Raw genomic sequence first — 13341 nt, 5'->3', positions numbered from 1 at the left:
AAGAAAATGGACCAGGATTACATGAGGTGCAGTGCCAAGGACCAGAAGATGCCAACGCTCAGCTCACAGGTGCTGCAAATGCTAGAAGTAAAGTCGAGGAGGAAGACACAACTTGTAGGGGAAGATATGAGAGCCATGGCATTGCTGCTGAAAAAAAAGAAAAAAATCACCGGCAAAGACAAACCCATCAAAAGGCATGAGACACTGTCAAGTGCTGGCACTTGGTCCAAAGATAGCCCAATTGATTCCCATTGAAATCGCAAGATTTCGTTTCCCTTCCCGAAAGGAAATGAAATTTCCTTTCGGGAAGGGAAACGAAATCTTGCGACCCTGCAAAGAAAGGCTTACAAACGCTCTGGAAAGGAGATATGATCAAATGAAATGCGCCCGCAAAAAAATTCCCAAATCCAGAAAATTTGGACATTTAGTGACTACAAGAAAATGGTGTGGGAGGAAACGTGGTGCAGTGCAAGGGACCAAAAGGTACAAAAACTAAGCTCAGACATGCAGGCAAGGCAGGGCAAATAGACGAGGAGGAAGACACAACTTGCAGGGGGAGATATCAGAGCCATGGCATGGTTGCTGATGAAAATAAAAAAAAAATTTGCAAATTGAGTGAGTGCAAGATAATGGACCAGGATTACATGAGGTGCAGTGCCAAGGACCAGAAGATGCCAAAGCTCAGCTCACAGGTGCTGCAAATGCTAGAAGAAAAGTCGAGGAGGAAGACACAACTTGCAGGGGAAGATATGAGAACCATAGCATTGTTGCTGAAAAAAAAGAAAAAAATCACAGGCAAAGACAAACCCATCAAAAGGCATGAGACACTGTCAAGTGCTGGGACTTGGTCCAAAGATAGCCCAATTGATTCCCATTGAAATCGCAAGATTTCGTTTCCCTTCCCGAAAGGAAATGAAATTTCCTTTCGGGAAGGGAAACGAAATCTTGCGACCCTGCAAAGAAAGGCTTACAAACGCTCTGGAAAGGAGATATGATCAAATGAAATGCGCCCGCAAAAATTCCCAAATCCAGAAAATTTGGACATTTAGTGACTACAAGAAAATGGTGTGGGAGGAAACGTGGTGCAGTGCAAGGGACCAAAAGGTACAAAAACTAAGCTCAGACATGCAGGCAAGGCAGGGCAAATAGACGAGGAGGAAGACACAACTTGCAGGGGGAGATATCAGAGCCATGGCATGGTTGCTGATGAAAATTTAAAAAAAATTTGCAAATTGAGTGAGTGCAAGAAAATGGACCAGGACTACATGAGGTGCAGTGCCAAGGACCAGAAGATGCCAAAGCTCAGCTCACAGGTGCTGCAAATGCTAGAAGTAAAGTCGAGGAGGAAGACACAACTTGTAGGGGAAGATATGAGAGCCATGGCATTGCTGCTGAAAAAAAAGAAAAAAATCACCGGCAAAGACAAACCCATCAAAAGGCATGAGACACTGTCAAGTGCTGGCACTTGGTCCAAAGATAGCCCAATTGATTCCCATTGAAATCGCAAGATTTCGTTTCCCTTCCCAAAAGGAAATGAAATTTCCTTTCGGGAAGGGAAACGAAATCTTGCGACCCTGCAAAGAAAGGCTTACAAACGCTCTGGAAAGGAGATATGATCAAATGAAATGCGCCCGCAAAAAAATTCCCAAATCCAGAAAATTTGGACATTTAGTGACTACAAGAAAATGGTGTGGGAGGAAACGTGGTGCAGTGCAAGGGACCAAAAGGTACAAAAACTAAGCTCAGACATGCAGGCAAGGCAGGGCAAATAGACGAGGAGGAAGACACAACTTGCAGGGGGAGATATCAGAGCCATGGCATGGTTGCTGATGAAAAAAAAAAAAAAAATTTGCAAATTGAGTGAGTGCAAGAAAATGGACCAGGACTACATGAGGTGCAGTGCCAAGGACCAGAAGATGCCAAAGCTCAGCTCACAGGTGCTGCAAATGCTAGAAGAAAAGTCGAGGAGGAAGACACAACTTGCAGGGGAAGATATGAGAACCATGGCATTGTTGCTGAAAAAAAAGAAAAAAATCACCGGCAAAGACAAACCCATCAAAAGGCATGAGACACTGTCAAGTGCTGGGACTTGGTCCAAAGATAGCCCATTTGATTCCCATTGAAATCGCAAGATTTCGTTTCCCTTCCCGAAAGGAAATGAAATTTCCTTTCGGGAAGGGAAACGAAATCTTGCGACCCTGCAAAGAAAGGCTTACAAACGCTCTGGAAGGGAGATATGATCAAATGAAATGCACCGGCAAAAAAATCCCCAAAACCAGAAAATTTGGACGTTCTGTGACTACAAGAAAATGGTGTGGGAGGAAACGTGGTGCAGTGCAAGGGACCAAAAGGTACAAAAACTAAGCTCAGACATGCAGGCAAGGCAGGGCAAATAGACGAGGAGGAAGACACAACTTGCAGGGGGAGATATCAGAGCCATGGCATGGTTGCTGATGAAAATTTAAAAAAAATTTGCAAATTGAGTGAGTGCAAGAAAATGGACCAGGATTACATGAGGTGCAGTGCCAAGGACCAGAAGATGCCAAAGCTCAGCTCACAGGTGCTGCAAATGCTAGAAGTAAAGTCGAGGAGGAAGACACAACTTGTAGGGGAAGATATGAGAGCCATGGCATTGCTGCTGAAAAAAAAGAAAAAAATCACCGGCAAAGACAAACCCATCAAAAGGCATGAGACACTGTCAAGTGCTGGCACTTGGTCCAAAGATAGCCCAATTGATTCCCATTGAAATCGCAAGATTTCGTTTCCCTTCCCAAAAGGAAATGAAATTTCCTTTCGGGAAGGGAAACGAAATCTTGCGACCCTGCAAAGAAAGGCTTACAAACGCTCTGGAAAGGAGATATGATCAAATGAAATGCACCGGCAAAAAATCCCCAAAACCAGAAAATTTGGACATTTAGTGACTACAAGAAAATGGTGTGGGAGGAAACGTGGTGCAGTGCAAGGGACCAAAAGGTACAAAAACTAAGCTCAGACATGCAGGCAAGGCAGGGCAAATAGACGAGGAGGAAGACACAACTTGCAGGGGGAGATATCAGAGCCATGGCATGGTTGCTGATGAAAATAAAAAAAAAATTTGCAAATTGAGTGAGTGCAAGATAATGGACCAGGATTACATGAGGTGCAGTGCCAAGGACCAGAAGATGCCAAAGCTCAGCTCACAGGTGCTGCAAATGCTAGAAGAAAAGTCGAGGAGGAAGACACAACTTGCAGGGGAAGATATGAGAACCATAGCATTGTTGCTGAAAAAAAAGAAAAAAATCACCGGCAAAGACAAACCCATCAAAAGGCATGAGACACTGTCAAGTGCTGGGACTTGGTCCAAAGATAGCCCAATTGATTCCCATTGAAATCGCAAGATTTCGTTTCCCTTCCCGAAAGGAAATGAAATTTCCTTTCGGGAAGGGAAACGAAATCTTGCGACCCTGCAAAGAAAGGCTTACAAACGCTCTGGAAAGGAGATATGATCAAATGAAATGCGCCCGCAAAAAAATTCCCAAATCCAGAAAATTTGGACATTTAGTGACTACAAGAAAATGGTGTGGGAGGAAACGTGGTGCAGTGCAAGGGACCAAAAGGTACGAAAACTAAGCTCAGACATGCAGGCAAGGCAGGGCAAATAGACGAGGAGGAAGACACAACTTGCAGGGGGAGATATCAGAGCCATGGCATGGTTGCTGATGAAAATAAAAAAAAAATTGCAAATTGAGTGAGTGCAAGAAAATGGACCAGGATTACATGAGGTGCAGTGCCAAGGACCAGAAGATGCCAACGCTCAGCTCACAGGTGCTGCAAATGCTAGAAGAAAAGTCGAGGAGGAAGACACAACTTGCAGGGGAAGATATGAGAACCATGGCATTGTTGCTGAAAAAAAAGAAAAAAATCACCGGCAAAGACAAACCCATCAAAAGGCATGAGACACTGTCAAGTGCTGGGACTTGGTCCAAAGATAGCCCATTTGATTCCCATTGAAATCGCAAGATTTCGTTTCCCTTCCCGAAAGGAAATGAAATTTCCTTTCGGGAAGGGAAACGAAATCTTGCGACCCTGCAAAGAAAGGCTTACAAACGCTCTGGAAGGGAGATATGATCAAATGAAATGCACCGGCAAAAAAATCCCCAAAACCAGAAAATTTGGACGTTCTGTGACTACAAGAAAATGGTGTGGGAGGAAACGTGGTGCAGTGCAAGGGACCAAAAGGTACAAAAACTAAGCTCAGACATGCAGGCAAGGCAGGGCAAATAGACGAGGAGGAAGACACAACTTGCAGGGGGAGATATCAGAGCCATGGCATGGTTGCTGATGAAAATTTAAAAAAAATTTGCAAATTGAGTGAGTGCAAGAAAATGGACCAGGATTACATGAGGTGCAGTGCCAAGGACCAGAAGATGCCAAAGCTCAGCTCACAGGTGCTGCAAATGCTAGAAGTAAAGTCGAGGAGGAAGACACAACTTGTAGGGGAAGATATGAGAGCCATGGCATTGCTGCTGAAAAAAAAGAAAAAAATCACCGGCAAAGACAAACCCATCAAAAGGCATGAGACACTGTCAAGTGCTGGCACTTGGTCCAAAGATAGCCCAATTGATTCCCATTGAAATCGCAAGATTTCGTTTCCCTTCCCAAAAGGAAATGAAATTTCCTTTCGGGAAGGGAAACGAAATCTTGCGACCCTGCAAAGAAAGGCTTACAAACGCTCTGGAAAGGAGATATGATCAAATGAAATGCACCGGCAAAAAATCCCCAAAACCAGAAAATTTGGACATTTAGTGACTAGAAGAAAATGGTGTGGGAGGAAACGTGGTGCAGTGCAAGGGACCAAAAGGTACAAAAACTAAGCTCAGACATGCAGGCAAGGCAGGGCAAATAGACGAGGAGGAAGACACAACTTGCAGGGGGAGATATCAGAGCCATGGCATGGTTGCTGATGAAAATAAAAAAAAAATTTGCAAATTGAGTGAGTGCAAGATAATGGACCAGGATTACATGAGGTGCAGTGCCAAGGACCAGAAGATGCCAAAGCTCAGCTCACAGGTGCTGCAAATGCTAGAAGAAAAGTCGAGGAGGAAGACACAACTTGCAGGGGAAGATATGAGAACCATAGCATTGTTGCTGAAAAAAAAGAAAAAAATCACCGGCAAAGACAAACCCATCAAAAGGCATGAGACACTGTCAAGTGCTGGGACTTGGTCCAAAGATAGCCCAATTGATTCCCATTGAAATCGCAAGATTTCGTTTCCCTTCCCGAAAGGAAATGAAATTTCCTTTCGGGAAGGGAAACGAAATCTTGCGACCCTGCAAAGAAAGGCTTACAAACGCTCTGGAAAGGAGATATGATCAAATGAAATGCGCCCGCAAAAATTCCCAAATCCAGAAAATTTGGACATTTAGTGACTACAAGAAAATGGTGTGGGAGGAAACGTGGTGCAGTGCAAGGGACCAAAAGGTACAAAAACTAAGCTCAGACATGCAGGCAAGGCAGGGCAAATAGACGAGGAGGAAGACACAACTTGCAGGGGGAGATATCAGAGCCATGGCATGGTTGCTGATGAAAATTTAAAAAAAATTTGCAAATAGAGTGAGTACAAGAAAATGGACCAGGATTACATGAGGTGCAGTGCCAAGGACCAGAAGATGCCAACGCTCAGCTCACAGGTGCTGCAAATGCTAGAAGTAAAGTCGAGGAGGAAGACACAACTTGTAGGGGAAGATATGAGAGCCATGGCATTGCTGCTGAAAAAAAAGAAAAAAATCACCGGCAAAGACAAACCCATCAAAAGGCATGAGACACTGTCAAGTGCTGGCACTTGGTCCAAAGATAGCCCAATTGATTCCCATTGAAATCGCAAGATTTCGTTTCCCTTCCCAAAAGGAAATGAAATTTCCTTTCGGGAAGGGAAACGAAATCTTGCGACCCTGCAAAGAAAGGCTTACAAACGCTCTGGAAAGGAGATATGATCAAATGAAATGCACCGGCAAAAAATCCCCAAAACCAGAAAATTTGGACATTTAGTGACTACAAGAAAATGGTGTGGGAGGAAACGTGGTGCAGTGCAAGGGACCAAAAGGTACAAAAACTAAGCTCAGACATGCAGGCAAGGCAGGGCAAATAGACGAGGAGGAAGACACAACTTGCAGGGGGAGATATCAGAGCCATGGCATGGTTGCTGATGAAAATAAAAAAAAAATTTGCAAATTGAGTGAGTGCAAGATAATGGACCAGGATTACATGAGGTGCAGTGCCAAGGACCAGAAGATGCCAAAGCTCAGCTCACAGGTGCTGCAAATGCTAGAAGTAAAGTCGAGGAGGAAGACACAACTTGTAGGGGAAGATATGAGAGCCATGGCATTGCTGCTGAAAAAAAAGAAAAAAATCACCGGCAAAGACAAACCCATCAAAAGGCATGAGACACTGTCAAGTGCTGGCACTTGGTCCAAAGATAGCCCAATTGATTCCCATTGAAATCGCAAGATTTCGTTTCCCTTCCCGAAAGGAAATGAAATTTCCTTTCGGGAAGGGAAACGAAATCTTGCGACCCTGCAAAGAAAGGCTTACAAACGCTCTGGAAGGGAGATATGATCAAATGAAATGCACCGGCAAAAAAATCCCCAAAACCAGAAAATTTGGACGTTCTGTGACTACAAGAAAATGGTTTGGGAGGAAACGTGGTGCAGTGCAAGGGACCAAAAGGTACAAAAACTAAGCTCAGACATGCAGGCAAGGCAGGGCAAATAGACGAGGAGGAAGACACAACTTGCAGGGGGAGATATCAGAGCCATGGCATGGTTGCTGATGAAAATAAAAAAAAAATTTGCAAATTGAGTGAGTGCAAGATAATGGACCAGGATTACATGAGGTGCAGTGCCAAGGACCAGAAGATGCCAAAGCTCAGCTCACAGGTGCTGCAAATGCTAGAAGAAAAGTCGAGGAGGAAGACACAACTTGCAGGGGAAGATATGAGAACCATAGCATTGTTGCTGAAAAAAAAGAAAAAAATCACCGGCAAAGACAAACCCATCAAAAGGCATGAGACACTGTCAAGTGCTGGCACTTGGTCCAAAGATAGCCCAATTGATTCCCATTGAAATCGCAAGATTTCGTTTCCCTTCCCAAAAGGAAATGAAATTTCCTTTCGGGAAGGGAAACGAAATCTTGCGACCCTGCAAAGAAAGGCTTACAAACGCTCTGGAAAGGAGATATGATCAAATGAAATGCGCCCGCAAAAATTCCCAAATCCAGAAAATTTGGACATTTAGTGACTACAAGAAAATGGTGTGGGAGGAAACGTGGTGCAGTGCAAGGGACCAAAAGGTACAAAAACTAAGCTCAGACATGCAGGCAAGGCAGGGCAAATAGACGAGGAGGAAGACACAACTTGCAGGGGGAGATATGAGAGCCATGGCATGGTTGCTGATGAAAATAAAAAAAAAATTTGCAAATTGAGTGAGTGCAAGAAAATGGACCAGGATTACATGAGGTGCAGTGCCAAGGACCAGAAGATGCCAAAGCTCAGCTCACAGGTGCTGCAAATGCTAGAAGTAAAGTCGAGGAGGAAGACACAACTTGTAGGGGAAGATATGAGAGCCATGGCATTGCTGCTGAAAAAAAAGAAAAAAATCACCGGCAAAGACAAACCCATCAAAAGGCATGAGACACTGTCAAGTGCTGGCACTTGGTCCAAAGATAGCCCAATTGATTCCCATTGAAATCGCAAGATTTCGTTTCCCTTCCCAAAAGGAAATGAAATTTCCTTTCGGGAAGGGAAACGAAATCTTGCGACCCTGCAAAGAAAGGCTTACAAACGCTCTGGAAAGGAGATATGATCAAATGAAATGCACCGGCAAAAAATCCCCAAAACCAGAAAATTTGGACATTTAGTGACTACAAGAAAATGGTGTGGGAGGAAACGTGGTGCAGTGCAAGGGACCAAAAGGTACAAAAACTAAGCTCAGACATGCAGGCAAGGCAGGGCAAATAGACGAGGAGGAAGACACAACTTGCAGGGGGAGATATCAGAGCCATGGCATGGTTGCTGATGAAAATAAAAAAAAAATTTGCAAATTGAGTGAGTGCAAGATAATGGACCAGGATTACATGAGGTGCAGTGCCAAGGACCAGAAGATGCCAAAGCTCAGCTCACAGGTGCTGCAAATGCTAGAAGAAAAGTCGAGGAGGAAGACACAACTTGCAGGGGAAGATATGAGAGCCATGGCATTGTTGCTGAAAAAAAAGAAAAAAATCACTGGCAAAGACAAACCCATCAAAAGGCATGAGACACTGTCAAGTGCTGGGACTTGGTCCAAAGATAGCCCAATTGATTCCCATTGAAATCGCAAGATTTCGTTTCCCTTCCCGAAAGGAAATGAAATTTCCTTTCGGGAAGGGAAACGAAATCTTGCGACCCTGCAAAGAGAGGCTTACAAACGCTCTGGAAAGGAGATATGATCAAATGAAATGCGCCCGCAAAAATTCCCAAATCCAGAAAATTTGGACATTTAGTGACTACAAGAAAATGGTGTGGGAGGAAACGTGGTGCAGTGCAAGGGACCAAAAGGTACAAAAACTAAGCTCAGACATGCAGGCAAGGCAGGGCAAATAGACGAGGAGGAAGACACAACTTGCAGGGGGAGATATCAGAGCCATGGCATGGTTGCTGATGAAAATTTAAAAAAAATTTGCAAATTGAGTGAGTGCAAGAAAATGGACCAGGATTACATGAGGTGCAGTGCCAAGGACCAGAAGATGCCAAAGCTCAGCTCACAGGTGCTGCAAATGCTAGAAGAAAAGTCGAGGAGGAAGACACAACTTGCAGGGGAAGATATGAGAGCCATGGCATTGTTGCTGAAAAAAAAGAAAAAAATCACTGGCAAAGACAAACCCATCAAAAGGCATGAGACACTGTCAAGTGCTGGCACTTGGTCCAAAGATAGCCCATTTGATTCCCATTGAAATCGCAAGATTTCGTTTCCCTTCCCGAAAGGAAATGAAATTTCCTTTCGGGAAGGGAAACGAAATCTTGCGACCCTGCAAAGAAAGGCTTACAAACGCTCTGGAAAGGAGATATGATCAAATGAAATGCGCCCGCAAAAATTCCCAAATCCAGAAAATTTGGACATTTAGTGACTACAAGAAAATGGTGTGGGAGGAAACGTGGTGCAGTGCAAGGGACCAAAAGGTACAAAAACTAAGCTCAGACATGCAGGCAAGGCAGGGCAAATAGACGAGGAGGAAGACACAACTTGCAGGGGGAGATATGAGAGCCATGGCATGGTTGCTGATGAAAATAAAAAAAAATTTGCAAATTGAGTGAGTGCAAGAAAATGGACCAGGATTACATGAGGTGCAGTGCCAAGGACCAGAAGACGCCAAAGCTCAGCTCACAGGTGCTGCAAATGCTAGAAGAAAAGTCGAGGAAGAAGACACAACTTGTAGGGGAAGATATGAGAGCCATGGCATTGCTGCTGAAAAAAAAGAAAAAAATCACCGGCAAAGACAAACCCATCAAAAGGCATGAGACACTGTCAAGTGCTGGCACTTGGTCCAAAGATAGCCCAATTGATTCCCATTGAAATCGCAAGATTTCGTTTCCCTTCCCGAAAGGAAATGAAATTTCCTTTCGGGAAGGGAAACGAAATCTTGCGACCCTGCAAAGAAAGGCTTACAAACGCTCTGGAAGGGAGATATGATCAAATGAAATGCACCGGCAAAAAAATCCCCAAAACCAGAAAATTTGGACATTTAGTGACTACAAGAAAATGGTTTGGGAGGAAACGTGGTGCAGTGCAAGGGACCAAAAGGTACAAAAACTAAGCTCAGACATGCAGGCAAGGCAGGGCAAATAGACGAGGAGGAAGACACAACTTGCAGGGGGAGATATCAGAGCCATGGCATGGTTGCTGATGAAAAAAAAAAAAAAATTTGCAAATTGAGTGAGTGCAAGAAAATGGACCAGGATTACATGAGGTGCAGTGCCAAGGACCAGAAGATGCCAACGCTCAGCTCACAGGTGCTGCAAATGCTAGAAGTAAAGTCGAGGAGGAAGACACAACTTGTAGGGGAAGATATGAGAGCCATGGCATTGCTGCTGAAAAAAAAGAAAAAAATCACCGGCAAAGACAAACCCATCAAAAGGCATGAGACACTGTCAAGTGCTGGCACTTGTTCCAAAGATAGCCCAATTGATTCCCATTGAAATCGCAAGATTTCGTTTCCCTTCCCGAAAGGAAATGAAATTTCCTTTCGGGAAGGGAAACGAAATCTTGCGACCCTGCAAAGAAAGGCTTACAAACGCTCTGGAAAGGAGATATGATCAAATGAAATGCGCCCGCAAAAAAATTCCCAAATCCAGAAAATTTGGACATTTAGTGACTACAAGAAAATGGTGTGGGAGGAAACGTGGTGCAGTGCAAGGGACCAAAAGGTACAAAAACTAAGCTCAGACATGCAGGCAAGGCAGGGCAAATAGACGAGGAGGAAGACACAACTTGCAGGGGGAGATATCAGAGCCATGGCATGGTTGCTGATGAAAATAAAAAAAAAATTTGCAAATTGAGTGAGTGCAAGATAATGGACCAGGATTACATGAGGTGCAGTGCCAAGGACCAGAAGATGCCAAAGCTCAGCTCACAGGTGCTGCAAATGCTAGAAGAAAAGTCGAGGAGGAAGACACAACTTGCAGGGGAAGATATGAGAACCATGGCATTGTTGCTGAAAAAAAAGAAAAAAATCACCGGCAAAGACAAACCCATCAAAAGGCATGAGACACTGTCAAGTGCTGGCACTTGGTCCAAAGATAGCCCATTTGATTCCCATTGAAATCGCAAGATTTCGTTTCCCTTCCCGAAAGGAAATGAAATTTCCTTTCGGGAAGGGAAACGAAATCTTGCGACCCTGCAAAGAAAGGCTTACAAACGCTCTGGAAGGGAGATATGATCAAATGAAATGCACCGGCAAAAAAATCCCCAAAACCAGAAAATTTGGACGTTCTGTGACTACAAGAAAATGGTGTGGGAGGAAACGTGGTGCAGTGCAAGGGACCAAAAGGTACAAAAACTAAGCTCAGACATGCAGGCAAGGCAGGGCAAATAGACGAGGAGGAAGACACAACTTGCAGGGGGAGATATCAGAGCCATGGCATGGTTGCTGATGAAAATTTAAAAAAAATTTGCAAATTGAGTGAGTGCAAGAAAATGGACCAGGATTACATGAGGTGCAGTGCCAAGGACCAGAAGATGCCAAAGCTCAGCTCACAGGTGCTGCAAATGCTAGAAGTAAAGTCGAGGAGGAAGACACAACTTGTAGGGGAAGATATGAGAGCCATGGCATTGCTGCTGAAAAAAAAGAAAAAAATCACCGGCAAAGACAAACCCATCAAAAGGCATGAGACACTGTCAAGTGCTGGCACTTGGTCCAAAGATAGCCCAATTGATTCCCATTGAAATCGCAAGATTTCGTTTCCCTTCCCAAAAGGAAATGAAATTTCCTTTCGGGAAGGGAAACGAAATCTTGCGACCCTGCAAAGAAAGGCTTACAAACGCTCTGGAAAGGAGATATGATCAAATGAAATGCACCGGCAAAAAATCCCCAAAACCAGAAAATTTGGACATTTAGTGACTACAAGAAAATGGTGTGGGAGGAAACGTGGTGCAGTGCAAGGGACCAAAAGGTACAAAAACTAAGCTCAGACATGCAGGCAAGGCAGGGCAAATAGACGAGGAGGAAGACACAACTTGCAGGGGGAGATATCAGAGCCATGGCATGGTTGCTGATGAAAATAAAAAAAAAATTTGCAAATTGAGTGAGTGCAAGATAATGGACCAGGATTACATGAGGTGCAGTGCCAAGGACCAGAAGATGCCAAAGCTCAGCTCACAGGTGCTGCAAATGCTAGAAGAAAAGTCGAGGAGGAAGACACAACTTGCAGGGGAAGATATGAGAACCATAGCATTGTTGCTGAAAAAAAAGAAAAAAATCACCGGCAAAGACAAACCCATCAAAAGGCATGAGACACTGTCAAGTGCTGGGACTTGGTCCAAAGATAGCCCAATTGATTCCCATTGAAATCGCAAGATTTCGTTTCCCTTCCCGAAAGGAAATGAAATTTCCTTTCGGGAAGGGAAACGAAATCTTGCGACCCTGCAAAGAAAGGCTTACAAACGCTCTGGAAGGGAGATATGATCAAATGAAATGCACCGGCAAAAAAATCCCCAAAACCAGAAAATTTGGACATTTAGTGACTACAAGAAAATGGTGTGGGAGGAAACGTGGTGCAGTGCAAGGGACCAAAAGGTACAAAAACTAAGCTCAGACATGCAGGCAAGGCAGGGCAAATAGACGAGGAGGAAGACACAACTTGCAGGGGGAGATATCAGAGCCATGGCATGGTTGCTGATGAAAAAAAAAAAAAAAATTTGCAAATTGAGTGAGTGCAAGAAAATGGACCAGGATTACATGAGGTGCAGTGCCAAGGACCAGAAGATGCCAAAGCTCAGCTCACAGGTGCTGCAAATGCTAGAAGAAAAGTCGAGGAGGAAGACACAACTTGTAGGGGAAGATATGAGAGCCATGGCATTGTTGCTGAAAAAAAAGAAAAAAATCACCGGCAAAGACAAACCCATCAAAAGGCATGAGACACTGTCAAGTGCTGGCACTTGGTCCAAAGATAGCCCAATTGATTCCCATTGAAATCGCAAGATTTCGTTTCCCTTCCCGAAAGGAAATGAAATTTCCTTTCGGGAAGGGAAACGAAATCTTGCGACCCTGCAAAGAAAGGCTTACAAACGCTCTGGAAGGGAGATATGATCAAATGAAATGCACCGGCAAAAAAATCCCCAAAACCAGAAAATTTGGACATTTAGTGACTACAAGAAAATGGTTTGGGAGGAAACGTGGTGCAGTGCAAGGGACCAAAAGGTACAAAAACTAAGCTCAGACATGCAGGCAAGGCAGGGCAAATAGACGAGGAGGAAGACACAACTTGCAGGGGGAGATATCAGAGCCATGGCATGGTTGCTGATGAAAATTTAAAAAAAATTTGCAAATAGAGTGAGTGCAAGAAAATGGACCAGGATTACATGAGGTGCAGTGCCAAGGACCAGAAGATGCCAACGCTCAGCTCACACGTGCTGCCAATGCTAGAAGTAAAGTCGAGGAGGAAGACACAACTTGTAGGGGAAGATATGAGAGCCATGGCATTGCTGCTGAAAAAAAAGAAAAAAATCACCGGCAAAGACAAACCCATCAAAAGGCATGAGACACTGTCAAGTGCTGGCACTTGGTCCAAAGATAGCCCAATTGATTCCCATTGAAATCGCAAGATTTCGTTT

Source organism: Passer domesticus, chromosome 1 (genome assembly GCF_036417665.1).
Source record: "Passer domesticus isolate bPasDom1 chromosome 1, bPasDom1.hap1, whole genome shotgun sequence".
NCBI classification, from domain to species: Eukaryota; Metazoa; Chordata; class Aves; order Passeriformes; family Passeridae; genus Passer; species Passer domesticus.
The sequence above is the reverse complement of the archived record's forward strand: the minus strand, read 5'-3'. Positions refer to the sequence as shown.